This window comes from Mustelus asterias, chromosome 5, assembly GCF_964213995.1.
Source record: "Mustelus asterias chromosome 5, sMusAst1.hap1.1, whole genome shotgun sequence".
In the NCBI taxonomy this organism is placed as follows: domain Eukaryota; kingdom Metazoa; phylum Chordata; class Chondrichthyes; order Carcharhiniformes; family Triakidae; genus Mustelus; species Mustelus asterias.
Window position 1 is genome coordinate 125,953,404 of NC_135805.1, and position 13,914 is coordinate 125,967,317.

The following is a 13,914-nucleotide window of genomic DNA, read 5'->3' on the forward strand; positions in this document are numbered from 1 at the left end:
GAGACTGTGAGCGGTGAGAGAGAGAGCGCGGACTGTGAGTAAATTCTGGGGGTTTTTTTTGTCTAATTTTCGGGAGGTTTTTTGTAATTAACGGAAACCGGAAGGCCGCATCGCGAAGCCTGCCGGTAGCTGTAGTTTTTTTTTTCTCTCACTTACCTTATAAGTACTCGCCTCGGGGTATCGGCCTCAGTGTTCCTCTGGGAGCGGACCTGCGGGGTGGAGACTGTGAGCGGTGAGAGAGAGAGCGCGGACTGTGAGTAAATTCTGGGGTTTTTTTTTGTCTAATTTTCGGGAGGTTTTTTGTAATTAACGGAAACCGGAAGGCCGCATCGCGAAGCCTGCCGGTAGCTGTAGTTTTTTTTTTCTCTCGGGCCCCTAGCCCTATAAATTGGTGCAGAGGAGATACCCGATCCTCTACACTGGTAGAGGATCCCACCCTTCCATCCTCCTCTAACCTAATTATAAGTGTGGGGAAGTTTTTTGTTTTCTTTTTTTCTTGCTGGTAATGGCTTCAGGGATGGCAGTTCAGGCAGTATGCTGCATCTCCTGTGGGATGTATGTGGTGAGGAAATCCAGTAGTGTTTCAGGAGATTTTAGTTGTAAGAAGTGCATTAGATTGCAGCTTCTGGAGGAGCGTGTAAAGGAGATGGAGGGGGAGTTAGAGGAACTCCGCATAATTCGGGAGGCGGAGGTGGAAGTTGATAGGAGTTATAGAGAAATAGTAACTCCTAGAAATGAGGCTTGGGTCAATGCCAGGAGGAGGGGTAAGAAGCAATCGGGAAGACAATCCCCTGGGGCGGTTCCCCTCCATAATAGGTTTTCGGTGCTGGAGGCTACAGTTGAGGAGGAATCAACTGAGCATAGAGAGCAGATCTCTGGGGGTGAGCCGAGTGAGAAAGCTCAGGTGGTTAGGGGCTGTAAAAGACTGGGCCTTGTGATTGGGGACTCCACAATTAAGGGGACAGATAGGAGGGTCGGAACTAAAGGTAGGGACTCAGGGTTGGTGTGTTGCCTACCAGGGGCTGGGGTCCGGGATGTGTCTGACAGGGTATTCAGGACTCTTAGGGGGGAGGGAGATAAACCACAAGTTATTGTACATGTGGGGACACACGACATAGGGAGGATAGGGGAAGGGGATATTAGGCAGGGATTTATGGAGTTGGGGTGGAAACTAAAGGCCAAGACTGACAGAGTGGTTATCTCTGGACTCTTGCCTGTACCACGGGATAGTTTAGAGAGGAATAGGGAGAGGGAAGGTTTGAATTCATGGCTGAGGGGATGGTGCAGGAGGGAGGGGTTCAGGTACTTAAGCAATTGGGGCTCGTACTGGGGAAGGTGTGACCTCTATGAGAAGGATGGTCTACACCTTAATCAGAAGGGGACCAATATCCTGGGGGGTAAATTTGCTAAGGCCATGCAGGGAGGTTTAAACTGATTCGGGGGGGGGGGGAGGGATCCTGAGTAGTGGGGCTGAAAGTGAGGGATGCATGGATGGGGACTGCAATGCACGGCATTGCAGAGGTGGGGTGGAGCAGGGTTTGAAATGTGTATACTTCAATGCCAGGAGTATTCGCAATAAAGTGGGTGAACTTGCAGCGTGGATCAGTACCTGGGACTTCGATGTTGTGGCTATTTCAGAGACATGGATAGAGCAGGGGCAGGAATGGATGCTGCAGGTCCCGGGGTTCAAATGTTTTAGTCGAAGTAGGGAAGGAGGTAGAAGAGGGGGAGGGGTAGCATTATTGGTCAGAGATTGTATCACAGTGTCAGAGAGGAGGTTTGATGAGGACTTATCTGTTGAGGTAGTATGGGCGGAGATTAGAAATAGGAGAGGAGAGGTCACCCTGTTGGGAGTCTTTTATAGACCTCCTAAAAGTTCTAGAGAGGTTGAGGAAAGGATTGCGGAGTCAATCCTGCTTAGGAGTGAAAGTAATAGGGCAATTGTTATGGGGGATTTTAACTTGACTAATATTGACTGGAATTGTTATAGCTCTAGCTCGTTAGAGGGGTCAGTTTTTGTTCAAAGCGTGCAGGAAGGTTTTTTGACTCAGTATGTAGACAGGCCAACTAGAGGTGAGGCTATATTGGATCTGGTGCTGGGAAATGAGCCAGACCAGGTGCTAGACTTGGAAGTTGGTGTGCATTTTGGTGATAGTGACCACAATTCGGTTACGTTCACCTTAGTGATGGAAAGGGATAGGCATGAACCTCGGGCCAATGGTTTTAGCTGGGGGAAGGGTAATTATGAGGCTATTAGGAGAGAATTAGGAAACATAGGTTGGACTAGGAGATTACAGGGACTGGGAACGTCCGACATGTGGAGTTTTTTCAAGGAGCAGCTACTGCGAGTCTGTGATAGGTATGTCCCTGTCAGGCAAGGAGGAATTGGTAGGGCTAGGGAACCGTGGTGCACCAAAAAAGTTTCTTTGTTGGTTAAAAAGAAAAAGGAGGCTTATGTTCGGATGAGACGTGAGCACTCGGGTAGTGCACTAGAAAGCTTTAGATTGGCTAAGAGGGAGTTGAAGAGCGAGCTTAGAAGGGCTAAAAGGGGACATGAGAAGACTTTGGCGGATAGGGTTAAAGAGAATCCTAAGGCGTTCTATAGGTATGTCAAGAACAGAAGGTTGGTTAGGGCAAGTTTAGGGCCAGTTATAGATGGCAGAGGGAAGTTATGTGTGGAACCGGAGGAGATTGGTGAAGCATTGAACCAATATTTCTCTTCGGTGTTCACGCAAGGGGACATGAATATAGCTGAGGAGGACACTGGGTTGCAGGGGAGTAGAATAGACAGTATTACAGTTGATAAGGAGGATGTGCAGGATATTCTGGAGGGTCTGAAAATAGATAAATCCCCTGGTCCGGATGGGATTTATCCAAGGATTCTCTGGGAGGCAAGAGAAGTGATTGCAGAGCCTCTGGCTCTGATCTTCAGGTCGTCGTTGGCCTCTGGTATAGTACCAGAAGATTGGAGGTTAGCGAATGTTGTCCCATTGTTTAAGAAGGGGAACAGAGACTTCCCCGGGAATTATAGACCGGTGAGTCTCACTTCTGTTGTCGGCAAGATGTTGGAAAAAATTATAAGGGATAGGATTTATAGTTATTTGGAGAGTAATGAATTGATAGGTGATAGTCAGCATGGTTTTGTGGCAGGTAGGTCGTGCCTTACTAACCTTATTGAGTTTTTTGAGAAAGTGACCAAGGAGGTGGATGGGGGCAAGGCAGTGGACGTGGTATATATGGATTTTAGTAAGGCGTTTGATAAGGTTCACCATGGTAGGCTTCTGCAGAAAATGCAGATGTATGGGATTGGGGGTGATCTAGGAAATTGGATCAGGAATTGGCTAGCGGATAGGAAACAGAGGGTGGTGGTTGATAGTAAATATTCATCATGGAGTGCGGTTACAAGTGGTGTACCTCAGGGATCTGTTTTGGGGCCACTGCTGTTTGTAATATTTATTAATGATCTGGATGAGGGTATAGTTGGGTGGATTAGCAAATTTGCTGATGACACCAAAGTCGGTGGTGTGGTAGACAGTGAGGAAGGGTGTCGTAGTTTGCAGGAAGACTTAGACAGGTTGCAAAGTTGGGCCGAGAGGTGGCGGATGGAGTTTAATGCGGAGAAGTGTGAGGTAATTCACTTTGGTAGGAATAACAGATGTGTTGAGTATAGGGCTAACGGGAGGACTTTGAATAGTGTGGAGGAGCAGAGGGATCTAGGTGTATGTGTGCATAGATCCCTGAAAGTTGGGAATCAAGTAGATAAGGTTGTTAAGAAGGCATATGGTGTCTTGGCGTTTATTGGTAGGGGGATTGAATTTAGGAGTCGTAGCGTTATGTTGCAACTGTACACAACTCTGGTGCGGCCGCACTTGGAGTACTGTGTGCAGTTCTGGTCCCCACATTACAGGAAGGATGTGGAGGCTTTGGAGAGGGTGCAGAGGAGGTTTACCAGGATGTTGCCTGGTATGGAGGGGAGATCCTATGAGGAGAGGCTGAGGGATTTGGGATTGTTTTCGCTGGAAAGGCGGCGGCTAAGAGGGGATCTTATTGAAACATATAAGATGATTAGAGGTTTAGATAGGGTGGATAGTGATAGCCTTTTTCCTCTGATGGAGAAATCCAGCACGAGGGGGCATGGCTTTAAATTGAGGGGGGGTAGTTATAGAACCGATGTCAGGGGTAGGTTCTTTACCCAGAGGGTGGTGAGGGATTGGAATGCCCTGCCAGCATCAGTTGTAAATGCGCCTAGTTTGGGGGCGTTTAAGAGATCCGTAGATAGGTTCATGGACGAAAAGAAATTGGTTTAGGTTGGAGGGTCACAGTTTTTTTTTAACTGGTCGGTGCAACATCGTGGGCCGAAGGGCCTGTTCTGCGCTGTAATGTTCTATGTTCTATAATCCATGTAATAAGTAAGATCCCCAGGATCCACCTACTAGCCATTCCAGCCAGCTACTCCCTTTCTTGGGCCCCTGTCTGAAGTTATCAAGTTGTTCTCTGATGCTATTAATGACTTGGATAATGTCATAGGATTCGTCTGTGACATGGGTTATGCGTTTGTTTCGTACAATTGTGCACACTCCCCCTTGTTATGCTAACTGGTAGTCCACTGCATATCGTGTCTGCTGAGCATATAATCTCAGTTCAGCCATTTCTTGGTTGACAGCCTCCAGTGCTTTTGAAGTGCTGTTTCCCAGGACTGTTAGTCCACAAACGATATGATTCCTATTTTTTGCACTAATTACTCCTGCATGATCCCATTGTGCCCAAGGCTTCCCAATCAGCGCAGAATTCTTTGCTTATAGCCCGGGTTACTATTCCCCTCCGGATATGCCCCTTCTGAGGGCATGGAACAGTGAGTGGTCCTATTGTCCCTACTGCAAAAAGATTTAGGAGGTTTGGTGTTTCTGTCGTGTAAGTACCATTGAAGAGGAACACATATCCCTTCTTAGCCCGGTAACATTTAGTGTCCCGATTATGAGTTTATTTATATTGCCAATTGCTCGGTTTACTTGACTCCCCGTTTGATCCCACCACCTGGTAAGTATCAAATGGTTATGTCCATTTGGCTGAGCTTACATGAGTTCCATTACGTTGTCCACAAATGAGCTGTCTTCCCACGGTTACATTCAGGCATTTATGTTCTTCACAAGTGCAAGTAAACTGTCCCTTATTAACCCGACAATGCTGACGGACACACTGCGTCTGCACGCAGGACTCATTCTTGGGGACCAAGGCATAGGCACATCCCCATCCCTGCCCCGTAAAACAAAGCGGATAGCTTGCATTATCTGAACAAGCTCTTCCTCCCACCTGTTGGTGCCCCCTGCACCCAGGATCTGTGGGACTCACAAGTTCCACACATCTCCCCTGTATACCTCTTTTATGTTTTCCAATTTGTCCCTTACAGGGTGCATCTGATGTATCTACAGTCTATAAGTCATGAGGGGTCCACCCAGGGGTGGCTACAAATAGGGCTTCTACCGATTGTGCTAATGGGTAACATACAGTTCGATTCCCGTGTAAGTGTATGTGAGCTTTGTAAAATAGGTTATCCTCCAATCCAGTCAAATTTACAGTCGCGACAACGCAAAGTAATACAGTTACATACGCGATTTCATTCATATCCGCAACGAGCAAGTATCAATCGTAATACTGTAAGTAAAACAATTTTTAAAAGTTATACTATCAACCCGCATGTGCCAGTTGCTCTTGCTTGCAGTCTTTGCCTGTGTTGAGGAAAGCAATCCGGTCAATTCATTCATTCATTCATTTCTTTGTGTAATTTCAGCTGGGTCCAATGTTTCCATATACCTTTCCCTCTTCTGTCTATACAGGCACAGGTGTCTCCACTAATTATAACTTCTTTCTGGTAATTGCATCGCCCGTCCTGTCATTCGTTCATAAGGGGTTAATCCGGTTGTCCGGTTTGTGGTCGCTTTTTTCCTGATGTTTGTATGGCTTTAGCTAGTGCATGATACATTTAATTACATATCCCCCTTCCATAGAAAGCTTCGTGTGAATCAAATAACACTTTGCACTTGCTTTTTGGCTGCAGCTGGACATCCATTCATTTGTATGTAATCCCGTCAAAAGACATCGCTTTCCCCATGAAAATCACATGCCATACAGCTCCGATCTTTATATGATGTACTCTTACATTATATCTAATTTGATCATTTGTTTGCGTGCAAGCGCCGCATTGCAGTACTTCACAAAATGCCACTACCCTACCTACAAAGAAGTGCATTCAAATGCTTAGCACCAACATTTAGCAGCGTTGTGCAAGTTATTACAAATTATGGCAAAGAACGGTTAAATGCTTGGAATAAATAGTCTTTTCATGGAGGAAAACAGGAAGCTCCTACAGAATTGTTTTTATCAATACACAATATATAAATATATTATACAAAATTCATTAAGGCTTTTCAAGATTTGATTTTATTCTCGGGTCTATATCGCAGTGGGATACTGTATAATAAAAATAATCAAGCGGCAGTTGTATCATACCACTTTACACATCATAACCGTGATATCCAAATCCTTTTAATTTAAGTTGTTTCTATTTTTAAACTGAGTTCAGCTTTGCAGTGTTTTTATATTTGGCAAACCTTGAACAATAGATGACACGTGAAATTCCAACGGCAGTACATAATTTTAACCAGTTACAGAATACTAAACTATCAGACGTTCGTAAATCACTATATTCTGTGGACCTTAACACTGCATTCTAACTGGGCAATTTGCATTGGTGAGACAATATATTTACCTCATTCTTTTGTTCCTGCTTTTCTACTTTTCCACAAAATTACTTATTTTCTTCTCCTAACTTCTCAACTAACTCTCTCATAATTTCTACTTCAAGACAAAGGAAAGAGCACATGGTTCCCTCCAAGGTTTAAATCTTTTCTTAAATTTCAATTTACTTTCCAATTTTTATTTAAACTCTGTATCAAACCCACTGTTGTAAAATCACAATTAGGGGAAGAACATTAAAACATTAAAGCAAACAACAACAAAAACATCCAAGCAACCACTTTGTCCATCCACGCAACCACTTTGTCAAACACACATAGACACACATGGCGGCTTCCAACATTCATTCCACAGCACTTCCTCTTTCATTCAAACTTAACATCTTAAACTGGGATGAAAATAAAATATTTAAAGAGAATACAGAACGTTGATTAAGACAGACGCTTTTATTCTTCTTTCTTCCAAACTGTAATTGAACTCAAAACAGAAGTAAATTCAAGAAATCTTATCACTTTAATCTTTAACAGTTTTCACACTCCCCTAGCCCCCCTGAGGCTAAACCAAAGTGCAAAGCAACGCATCCACTGCCTGCAACAAACACTCCACAAGAACAAACAGGCTTCAACAGCTCCTGTTCTCAATCTAATGCAACGACAATCACCTGCATTCGACAAGCAACCAGACCACACAAACACACAAATGCAAAAACTAAGATTTCTACAAAAACTAAAATTTCTCCTGTCCGCCTCCAGGTATGCCACTAGCCCATTCGACCAATTCATCGTAATCGTGGGACATCATCACTCCCATTTTTAGGATGGTTTGGTGAGCACTAGAGAGTCCATCTTTAAAAGCCTGGATGAACGTTCGATCCCCATGACCTGGGTTCCCTTGACCTGAGCACTCTTGATATACTTGGAACAACCGTTCCCCGTATTCAGAAGCTCCTTCCCCTTTTAGCTGCTTGGTTGTGGTAATTCTGCTCCAGTTAGTAGGCGCATTCCCTAATACTCTCTGAATTTCTGTCTTAAATTGGGTGAAGGGTGCCTGGTGGGCATCTATTTCTGCTGTTAGGGCGACTACATGTGTCCACCGTCCCCCACTATAATCCTGTGCGGGAGGAGCGGCAGGTCCACCTGCTACCTGCCTCCACTTATCCGCTGGACAGGCTGCCCTGACCAGTTGGTGTATGTCTCTCAGGTGTAATTGGTATCCTACCCAAATTGTATCTAATTCTTCCCAGAATTTAGTGTTTGCGCTTCTAGGTTTTAATTTACCCAGGGAAGCCATTATCTGCTGTCTCTCACCTGGGGTGAAGGGTTTATAATTTGCCTTTGGCTGCGCATCTGTTCCCCCTCGGGTTACTGGCGCTAAGTTGTGTTTTAGCGCTTCCCACTGCTCTGGAGGAACGGTTGGTTCCCTGTTGTGTGGACCCATAAGGAGGTAGAGGAACAGTTTCCCCTCTCCATTGATTCTCTCCTAACTCTTGGTTTCGTTTCTCTAGTTCTCTTACTCTGGACTCTAACTCTCTAATCTTTTCTTTATCTTCACTCCACTTTTTAGTAGAGGCGACTACTTGCTCAATTAGTCCAGCTAACTGATGTACTAATAATACCCCTATCTTCTTTGTCTTGTTTCTTTTTTCTCCATCTATCCACTTTCTCTGCTGCTCTCAGGTCTGAGAAGTATCCCAGCCATCCTTTTGCATCCACTTTATTAATGCTTGCTTGTCTGTCATGTACACTTCAATGAGAGAACCTGCAGATCCCCTCTTAACTTCTTTATCTGCCATTTCACCGACTTCACTACCCCCGGTCACTATTTCTACCTTGGCAACGTGTTTTAGGCACCGTACGGCCACGATTACTCCCCAGTAAAGTGTGCTCTCTACCGTAGGGACTTCACTACCCTCGGCCACTATTACTACTCGAGCACCGTGTTTCACTACCGTCTCAGGGTTTCAATTTATACTCACGGCTTCCACTATTACCACCTCGGCAATGTGCTTCTCCACCGGAGTCCGGCTCTAGGTCAGAGTTGATCAGCTCCTTTTCCGCACCGCTTTTACAACATTGACAGTCCAGTACCCAACTATACAAACTTTCATGCAATCAGATGGCAATTCTGCGTTTGTTCGCCACTACAGAGTTTGATGTTAACTGACCTCTGCCACGTGTGCTTCACAATTCTAAGTGCCCTTGGTGCCTCTAGGCCCACTTCAGGTTCCTGACCTTCGCGTGTGGGATTTCCCCTCAACAACCGGTCTAAGGCTGCACGTTTGAGACCGGCACTACCTTGTCCTCTAGTCGGTCAGTACAAGTAACAGTTACTTATCACTATCAGCAGTTAGTACTTATCACTATACCATATACAATCAATACTTATTACTACAAATACCCCTTAAGTTTAACCCCTTTCAAACTGTATTCTTGACCTTGTCCGACTCCCACAGATTCAGTGATCTCTACCCCAGCTTTCCGATCGTGGCCAATTGATTGAAGCTTACCAGTAATAAGATCCTTGCCGACTACGCCAATTGTTGTGGGAAATTTACCACCGGAGTCAGACTGGAGGTTCAATAATACAGTTTTATTTCGGACACGAAGCTTCGGGGAGAAAGCACTGGTACTCTGCAGTACTTGGCAGCTACCTTCTCAATCATACAATGGCAGTTGATCATTTTTATACCTTTCAGACAATATGTAGTCCGGACATTAGCCGTTATAGTTAACACATCGTTATAGTTGAGTAGACAGATCATGGTGATCGATAGTTAACACATCGTTACAATCAGACAGGTACAGACATGGGCAGTTAACATAACATTGTTCATAGAATGGATACATTTCCTATATCAATGACTGGTTTCGATCTATACATTCAGTGATTGATTTTTTGTTGCATTTATGTATTTATGTTCCCATCGAGGGCTGATCTTATTATCAGTCTTTATTATTCTGGGTCTGCCCTTATCTTTAAAGTCCCTCAAGTTCTGACTAGCTTCCTGCAGCATTTCAGTTACTGCATGTTTTAACATTAAGTAACTGTCTGTGCGAAAAGCCAGTGCCTGTTAATGTCCCTTCCCAGGTAACCATTTCTTTATTTTTCCCACTTCACACATATCGGAAAGTGGGTAAATGTCTTGCTTGTTTCGTTTTTGTCCTCCACTACTCTGGGGGAGACTTTTAATTTAAGGCACTCCTTTAACTTTATTTAACTGCAATCTTTGTATCGACTTGGAAACCATTTGCTTGCTCAGCTTCTTTACTGGTATCATTGAAAGTGAACTACTTTGTGCATTCCTTTTATTACTTTGAATTCAGATAGCTCCTATGTTGGGAACCAGCGTAGGCCAATAAATGCAATCTGAGAATTTTGCAAAAGACCTTTGGGACTGTCACAGCAAAATCCTCTGAGGAATGAGGAGGGAAAGGGGGTTTTGGACCAAGGTGTTTGAGAGGGAGCCATACTGATCAGAGATGGGGAGCAGACAGTAGAGGAGGAAGAATGCTCTCCACCCATCCTTCATGTTGTCTGCAGGAGTAAAGGTGGAAAAGAGACGTTAGAAGAGGAGTTCCTGGAACATTTTATGACCTCAAACAGATTTGAAATTCTAATTTTCTGCAGGAGAATGAAGTTTTAGGGGAGATTCTAAAATGAATATTATTGGCAGCAGCACATAAGACATGGCTCAAGGATCAGATATAAGCAACACAGCTAGGAAATCAGTGATGATCAAAATTATTTTAAGAGAGGCTGATATGGTCTTTTGGAGGTGCAGCTTGAGACCAATTACTTAACTCTGGGAACTTTGGTAAGTGAGGAAGTTTTAAGGGTTGATCTCTTTCTAAAATCTCATCAAGTTTGCATTTAGCATTTAAAAAAGTAAAGTTTATTTATTAGTCACAGATAGGCTTACATTAATACTGCAATGAAGTTACTGTGAAAATCCCCTAGTCGCCACACTCCAGCTCCTGTTCGGGTACACTGAGGGACAATTTAGCATGGCCAATGCACATAACCTGCACATCTTCGGACTGTGGAAAGAAACCAGAGCAACCGGAGGAAACCCATGCAGACACGGGGAGAACGTGCAATCTCCACATAGTAACCCAAGCCGGGAATCGAACCCGGATCCCTGGCGCTGTGAGGCAGCAGTGCTAACCACTGTGCCACTGTAACCACTAACCATTGTATTTAACTGAACTAGAACAATAAACTGTAATTTCTTCCAATCTTAGTCGCTGACAAGCTAGTTCACTGGTAGAACCAGCTGCAGATAGTTCCAACGAGCTACCTAATGAACTATTTCACTCGCCAGCAGTGAGTCTGAGGTCACGTACCAACTGACTCAAGAACAGCATCTTCCCTGCTGCCATCAGACTTTTCAATGGACCTACCTTGCATCAAGTTGATCTTTCTCCCTACCCTAGCTGTTACTGTAACACGAGATTCTGTACTCTCTTGTTTCCTTCTCTCTGAATGATATGCTTTGTCTGTATAGCGCACAAGAAACAATACTTTTCACTGTATGCTAATACATGTGACAATAATAAATCAAATCAAATCAGGACTGACTTAGTTCGCTGTAATTTGAGTTTGTATAAATACAGGTGATTTAGCAGACATACAAAGTAAGTTGCACAAAGGTGTGGCTTGAGATTGAGTGCAACAAGGCTGAGTGCTTAACTCGAGGATTTTATTAACTCGGAAGAGGTATTGTTCAGGCATTTTACAAAAAGAAGTTGTCCCACAGTGGGAACTGGAAACCATGAGACTGGAGACCTGAAGCATGAATGAGGTGAGCAGGTAGGTGATTGGTGGGTTCTGACATTTGTTTTATAAAACAGGCAGTACATCAAAGAGGCACTGGGGAGATATAATGTTAGATTGAATTTATAGCTCAACCAGCTAAATTCCATAATGTAATAATGTAACTATGGACGGGTTACACCTGGGCAGGACTGGGACTGACGTTCTTCAAGGGGTGTAGGTGTGGGGGGCGGGGTACTCCCTGCAGTGGTTGTGGAGGGTTTAAACTAATATGGCAGGGGGATGGGAACCTTTACAAGGTTTCAGAACAAGAGAAATTAAGAACAAGAAGAAAAGACAAAGGAAAATCAGAAAAGTGACAGACAAAAATCATAGATAGCCAGAGTCAGCACCTTGGCACAGTGGTTAGCACTGCTGCCTCACAATGCCAGGGACCCAGGTTTGATTACCGGCTTGGGTTACTGTCTGTGCGGAGTCTGCATGTTCTCCCTTCGTGGGTTTCCTTCGGGCGCTCCAATTTCCTCCCACAGTCTGAAAGACGTGCTGGTTAGGTGCATTGGCCATGCTAAATTCTCCCTCAGTGTACCCAAACAGGCGCCGGAGTGTGGCGACTAGGGGATTTTCATTGCGATGTTAATGTAAGCTTACTTGTGACTAATAAATTAACTTTAACAGATTAGGACTAAAGAATAGTAGGAACGGGACAAGAAATATTAAAAGTGTTCACTTTAAGGTCTTGTACCTGAAGGCTGAGAGCATTTGAAATACAATGGATGAATTTGTTGCACAGGTAGACATAAAGAGGTATGATAAGGTTGGCATTATGGAGACTTGGCTCTAAGGTGACCAAGGATGGGAACTAAACGTTGAGGGCTATTCAGTGTTCAGGAAGCTCAGAGAGAAAGGAAAAGGTGGTGGAGTTGGTCGCCGTATTATAGGAAAGATGTGGAAGCGTTGGAAAGGGTGCAGAGGAGATTTACCAGGATGTTGCCTAGTATGGTGGGAAAATCGTATGAGGAAAGGCTGAGGGGCTTGAGGTTGTTGTCGTTAGAGAGAAGAAGGTTAAGAGGTGACTTAATAGAGGCATACAAGATGGTCAGAGGATTAGATAGGGTGGATAGTGAGATGGATGGTGTTGGCCAGCACGAGGGGACATAGCTTTAAATTGAGGGGTGAGAGATATAGGACAGATGTTAGAGGTAGGTTCTTTACTCAGAGAGTAGTAAGGGCGTGGAATGCCCTGCCTGCAGCAGTGGTGGACTCGTCAATTTTGAGAGCGTTCAAGTGGTTATTGGATAAACATATGGATGATATTGGAATAGTGTAGATTAGAGGGGCTTTAGATTGGTACCACTGGTCGGCGCAACATCGAGGGCCGAAGGGCCTGTACTGCGCTGTAATGTTCTATGTTCTATGTTGCATTGTTGATCAAAGAAGATATTGATACGATATTGACCAAAGGAATTAGCATAGATGATGTGGAATCTGTATGGGTCCAGTTAAGAAACAACAAGGGGCAAAAAACATTTGTGGGGGTGGTATACAGACCACCAGACTGTAGTGGCATTAGACAGGAAATAAGAGATGCATGTGTTAAAGGAACACCTGTGATTATGGGTGACTTCAATCTGCATAGAGATTGGGAGAGTCAAATTAGTATACCACCCCCACAAATGTTTTTTGCACCTTGTTGTTTCTTAACTGGACCCATACAGATTCCACATCATCTATGCTAAAAGTAGGTAAATCTCCAGGTCCTGATAATCTTAAATATAGAACATAGAAAAAATACAGCACAAACAGACCCTTCGGCCTACAAGTTGCGCCGGTCATGTCCCGACTTACCTAGGCTTATATATAGGCTTACCTATAACCCTCAATCCTATTAAGTCCCATGTACTCATCCAGAATTCTCTTAAAAGACCCTATCGAGTTTGCCTCCACCACGACTGACGGTAGCCGATTCCACTCACCCACCACCCTCTGAGTGAAAAACTTACCCCTGACATCTCTTCTGTACCTACTCCCCAGCACCTTAAACCTGTGTCCTCTCGTAGCAGCCATTTCAGCCCTGGGAAAAAGCCTCTGAGAATCCACCCGATCTATACCTCTCAACATCTTGTACACATCTGTCAGGTCACCTCTCATCCTTTGTCTCTCCAAGGAGAAAAGACCGAGCTCCCTCAGCCTATCCTCATAAGGCATGCCAACCAATCCAGGCAACATCCTTGTAAATCTTATCTGCACCCTTTCAATCATTTCCACATCCCTCCTGTAATGAGGCGACCAGAACTGAGCACAGTACTCCAAGTGGAGTCTGATGAGGGTCTTATAAAGCTGCATCATTATCTCCCGACTCCTAAACTCAATCCCTCGATTGATGAAGGC